This window comes from Myotis yumanensis, unplaced genomic scaffold (assembly GCF_028538775.1).
Source record: "Myotis yumanensis isolate MYYU_CA2020_CCGP unplaced genomic scaffold, mMyoYum1.0.hap1 SCAF_6, whole genome shotgun sequence".
In the NCBI taxonomy this organism is placed as follows: domain Eukaryota; kingdom Metazoa; phylum Chordata; class Mammalia; order Chiroptera; family Vespertilionidae; genus Myotis; species Myotis yumanensis.
In genome coordinates, this window is record NW_027223757.1 from 36888913 (window position 1) to 36894912 (window position 6000).

Consider the following 6000-nt stretch of genomic DNA (forward strand, 5'->3'; position numbering starts at 1 on the left):
TGTGCCAGGGTTGCGGGCTCAATCGCTGGTGGGGGACACTGGGGGCGGGGGGAAGGAGGCAGCAGGTCAATGTTTCTCTCTCTCCCTCTCCATTCCCCTCTCTTTCTCAAACAAACAAACAAACAAAAAGATGAGGACATTTTAAAATATGGAATTCTTTTTTTAATATATATTTTTATTGATTTCAGAGAGGAAGAGAGAGATAGAGAAGGAAGATGGAACATCAGTGATGAGAGAGAATCATTGATTGGCTGACCCCTGCATGCCCCACACTGGGGATTGAGCCCGCAACTCAGGCATATGCCTCGACTGGGAATCGAACTGTGACCTCCTGGTTCATAGGTCGATGCTCACCCACTGAGCCATGCCAGTCAGACTAAGGTGGAATTCTTTATGTGGCAGAAGCCTCAACGTAAGTGGAAAGGGGGCTGAAGTAAGACTCAGAAGACTTGCCCTGCCACTGATTTAGCTATGGGAGGTCAAGAAAGTCATCTGGCCCAAGCAGATAACATTTTTCTCATCTATAATAAAAAATGATCAAGCCTTCTTCACAGCCAATTTTAGTCACTTAAGTAATTGATTGATTGATTCAGTAGTTATCTGGGCTGGGGATATTTCAAATAAACACAAGACAAGGTTCTTACTTTCATTCAAATGTGAGTAGATAAGTAGCAAAAATAATAAATAGGGAATAAATAGTATACATAAACAGGGGGGTATGAAAGAGAGGGGCCCGACAATGCCTTTGGAATGGGAGGTGGGGTATTGGTGAGGTCAGGGCAGGTATATATGAAGAAGTGACATTTAAGCTGAGATCTGAATGACAAGAAGGAACCAGCCATGCAAAGATATGAGAGAAGGGCAACTAGTAGAAGATTCATGTAGCACAAAGACCCTGTTATAGGAACAAACTTGAAGTATTCAAGGAATTAAAAACAGGCAACATGCCTGGAACATGATGGGTGAAGGGAGAGGGAGGCAGGGACCAGATCCTGTATCCCTTTTTAAATCTAGGTGGTGAATTAGGATTTTATTTTAAGAGAGAGAGGAAGACTTGGGAATGTTTTGAAAAGGAACAAGTGGTCATGATTTGATTTCTGTTTTAAAAAGATTTCTTTAAAAAGAACAAAAGATTTCTTTAGTTACTCCAAGGAAAGTGGATTTGAAACAAGAACACTATTTATAGGGGACTATTGCACTAGTCCAAGCCTAAAATGGTGGTACATAGGTCTAAGGTGATAGGAGAGAAATAGGAAGAAATGGATACTTCTAGACTACATGCTGCAGATAGTGTCAAGAGTCTTGCTGATGGATTATGAGGATAAGTCAGACTTTTTAATTGAGTAGGTGGTTGAGTGAAATGGGGAAGCAAGCCGAGGGAAGGTAGAGGTTTACAGGAATTAATAACTCTATTTTACTTTAGACATATTAAGTTTACAATGTCGCAAATATCCAAAGATAGATGTTATCTAGGCAGTTGGATATAGGAGTTCAGGAGGCAAGTTGGGGCTGGAGATAGAAATGAGGAAATTAGTCAGTATAGAGGAAGTATTTGAAACCATGGGACTGGATGAAAGTGACCATGGATGAAGAGGAGAGAGGATATGCAGGACTGCGCCCAGGAGCTTGCCAACATGAAGATAATGTTGAGGAAGAGGATCCAGCAAAAAGATGTGAAACAGCAGTCACCTTGGTCAGAAGAAAAGCAGCAGAAATGAAAAGAAGAGAGAATTTGACCAGGGAGAGTGAGTGGCCAACTAAGAGGCCAAGTAACACGTTAAGAAGAGTGACCCTGAATTTGACAACACGGAGACAGTCTCATCAGGTAGTTGTGTGGAATGGAAACGTGCTTTTAAAACCACATAGTGCGGTCAGTGATTCTCGAAAAGAGCATCTGTGCAGAGGTGGTACCCAGGGAGAGCTTTTTCCGAGTACATTCCTGGACCTCAGCCCCTAGTCCATATCTTTGGGGTGTTTGTAAAGCCTCTTGTACAGCCTAACTAAGTGCCACCATGTTATCCAGTTGTCAGTTATTGTTACTATTATCTCCATGGCCCACTCCCAAGTTTCTACTGTGTGGCTTTCATCCTTCTCATAGATGTCTTATGAGCATCACTGTGGGCAGACAGTTGATGTTCTCATCAGCAGACACACTGATAATATACAACAATCATGTTCAGTGACCCCCACTGTCATATTTTGTAGTAATTCTTTGTTGTTGAGAGTATTACATATGTCTTATTTTACACACACGCATTCTCTGCATTATCCAAATACCCTAGACCAGCCGCAGGCAAACTACGGCCCACGGGCCGGATCCGGCCCGTTTGAAATGAATAAAACTAAAAAAAAAAAAAAAAATGACCGTACCCTTTTATGTAATGATGTTTACTTTGAATTTATATTAGTTCACACAAACACTCCATCCATGCTTTTGTTCCGGCCCTCCGGTCCAGTTTAAGAGTCAAAAAGTTTGCCCACCCCTGCCCTAGGAGCTCTGGAACTAACAACTGAAGAATTCACAGTAAGTGTTGCAGAGAGAAGTCTCTGAATTGGTTTGTGAAATTTCCCCCCTCAAACGTGAGTTCCAGTTGGTTGAGATGATAACGTTAGTAGTTAACAAAAAAATGCCCCAACAGTCACCTTTCAAGGCACAGCAAACAGTAGCCACTAGTGACCTTGCAGAAAGCTTGCTCATTATCCTTCTTCCCTTCCTCTAGTTCTGTGACCTTTGACTTTGTCCCATACTCTCCCATTTTAGAGGATCTGGATAAATGAGAAGATGAGGCCAGGGTAGAAGAATGAAGGGAATATTTTTTAAAGATCTCAAAAATGCTTTATTGATTTAAAAATATAATTTTGAAAGTAACTAATAATTGCATGACAATTGCTTCTGAGGAGTCTGCTGAGCCTCTGGAGAAATGATTATGAACATATTACTATGTCAATTATCAAATTACCTCCTTCTCACCCTCATACACCTGGATATGGCTCAGGAGGGCTGTCACAGGAGCCTGCTCCGCAGTGATGTCTGTATTAATGAGCAAGAAGCAGAGGTAAATATCGTGGTGATTAAATCTACTGTGGATAATAACCTAGAAGGCACAGCTAGTCAGAGGGCAGCAAAGATGACACATGAATTTATTATGAGCTTTTAAGTATGTAGAATAAGAACAATACAATGAGTTTTGACAATAGAAAATGGAAATAACAGAAAATATCCTAGATTCACAGATTATTGGAAGGATCATAGGAAGAAGGCAATACCAATTATCACCATTATAGTTCACCAAGAGCACTGAGTTAGCATGGCCCTGCCCACAAATTAGATCTCAATAGGAGACTGAAATATTAGTTGAAAAATTAGTTTTCAAGGACAGGAAAGAAGAAGACAGGTGGTTTCAGAACATGTTTACAGAATGAGAGTGGTTGGGGTCTAGTGGGCTGGCTCCTACTAGAAAAAAATAGAGGCCAGTTGAAGCAGCCTGCCTTAGTGGGAGAGAAGCTAAGGGTCCTGGAGGTCAGCGGTCAATGGGAGTCTGTTGAGCAGAGGTTGACATTAATATACGGTGATGATGCCCAAGACAGAAAGGCCAGAAATGTCAGCCACTTGGTGTGTCCACTACTTTCCCTCCTTTTCCCAAAGTTGCTGCTCCCTTTAGTATTATTCCCCTTTCCTGTTAGCGCTGGGCCTGATCTCAAGAGTAAATGTGAAGAACATTCACAGGAACCCCCCAAAATTCATCTCTTGTCTGCTCCTAGCAGTGCCTGTTAAGTCCAAGGAGACAACAGGCCCATCTGATGTAGAGGCAGAGGGTTGGGAAAGAGGAGGACCCCCACTCTGATGCAGACCACTGTGGTCAGCCTCTTTGGACCTGGGAGTGGGGCCGATGAGAGAGGAGTCTTCACTCAGTGTAATTTTATACACATTTATTGGACAACTGCTACTGCCAGGGTCTGTGTCAAAAACTTGGAATGTAAGGAAGAACAGATACTTCAACAAGCCATGTCAACACGGGCAGGTAACATCAATAACTTGTTTCTATCCTAAGGGTGTTATGGCACTAAGAAGGGTGCATAACATTCATCATTGAGGCCTGAGGGCTGCCAGAGAAGGTTCGTAGAGGAGACACTACATTTGGTTCTGAAAACCAAACAGGAGAGTTTTCCAGGACATGTGTTGGCAGAGAAAGGAAGGCTGGAAGATAAGGGAAAAGCGGGAGGAAAAGGTGCTCCAGAGAGTGGGAACAGCATGTGCAAAGGCACAGAGGCATCACATGGTCAGGAATGCTAAGGGAGCCACAGGGGTTTGGAATACCTGGAGTATAAGGGGTACAAAGCAGACATCACTAGTGTTCAACGGTATCTGATTCTCCTTTCTTTCCTGACCCTGTGAGAGACGACACTTCCCACCTCCTTTGTGGGAATGTGGAGCCACAGCTTAGCTCTGGCCAATGAAATATAAGTGGAAGTGACAGATGCCACCACCATGCCGAGGCAGGGGAATCCTCCTGAGAGTCTCCAGCCTCTCTTCTCCTCTGCTTAGAGCATCTGTAATGAGAGACAGAGCCACAGGCCGGGGGTTTGGGAGCAGTTTCTCCCCGTGCTAAGGAGTTTGGACATTCTGGGCCCTGGAGAGATGTGAAAGGTGCTTTAAACATGGGAGAGACACGATCAGGTTTGGCGGTTAGATGGAAGGGTGTGACTGAGGGCAGAGACCAGTTAGGAGATGATTGAAGCTGCTGAGTAACTAAAGCAGTGATGGTGAACCTTTTGAGCTCAGCGTGTCAGCATTTTGAAAAACCCTAACTTAACTCTGGTGCCGTGTCACATATAGAAATTTTTTGATATTTGAAACCATAGTAAAACAAAGACTTATATTTTTGATATTTATTTTATATATTTAAATGCCATTTAACAAAGAAAAATCAACCAAAAAATGAGTTCACGTGTCAGAGGTGTCATAGGTTCGCCATCACTGAACTAAAGGCTTGAACTAAGACCATGGCAGTGAGATGGGGAAATGTTAACATGGTAAAACTAGGAGGACTTACCAGCAGTAGCTTAGATGAATGGAGAAAAAGAGAAGGAGGAATGAATTTAGAATGACTTTGATTTTTGGCTTGGGTGGCTGTGTGGATAATTTCATCATTAACCAGGATTCAGGATGGTGGACATGTTTGGGTGACAGATTATTTAACATTTTTTCTCTGTCAATTTCCCAAAGACCCTAGTGCTACACCCAGTAATCGTTTCAGTCCACAGGTTCTAGCTTCCAGGTTCTTCCTCTATAACAAGCATGTCAAACTCACGGCCCACCTAATGAGTCTTTTTTTAAAATCCTCTCAAGAATATGTTTTTATTGATATTGAGAGAGAAAAAGAGAGAGAGAGAGAGAGAGAGAGAGAGAGAGAGATCGACATGAGAGAGGAACATCAATTGGTTTCCTCCCTTATGAACCCAATTGGGGATCGTACCTGCAACCTGGGTACGTGCCCTCACTGGAAATTGAACCCACGATGGTCAGGGTGTAATGAGTCTTATATGGCCCTATTGTCCCACTGATGGAGAAAACTGTTGAGCTATCCCTCCAGAGGAATGAGCTATGAAATCAGGGTCTACCCAGCCTTCTCCGAGCACACTTGTGGCTTCTGGTTAAAGTCATACTACTAGGAACAGCAAATAGTAATGACAGACCCTGTTATACTCCAATACCTTGGAAGGCACCATAAATCAAGAGAAGGTGAGTCAGGTGTAACCTTAAGCCCAGCAGAGCCACCCATAATTGTCATGGTGAAAGGAATCTCCTGGCCAGTGATTTAGAACCTAATGACTATCTAAAACCATGAGGCAGTTGTTTGTCCAGATGTTACTGGATCACCCACCCCTCCCCACCATCCCCATAGGTTTTTGGAATCCTATGGCTAAGTTGGGAAGTCCTGGCTATCATTGGGAAGTCAAATACCAAATCCAAGCATCTGGATACTGCTGTCAATAATA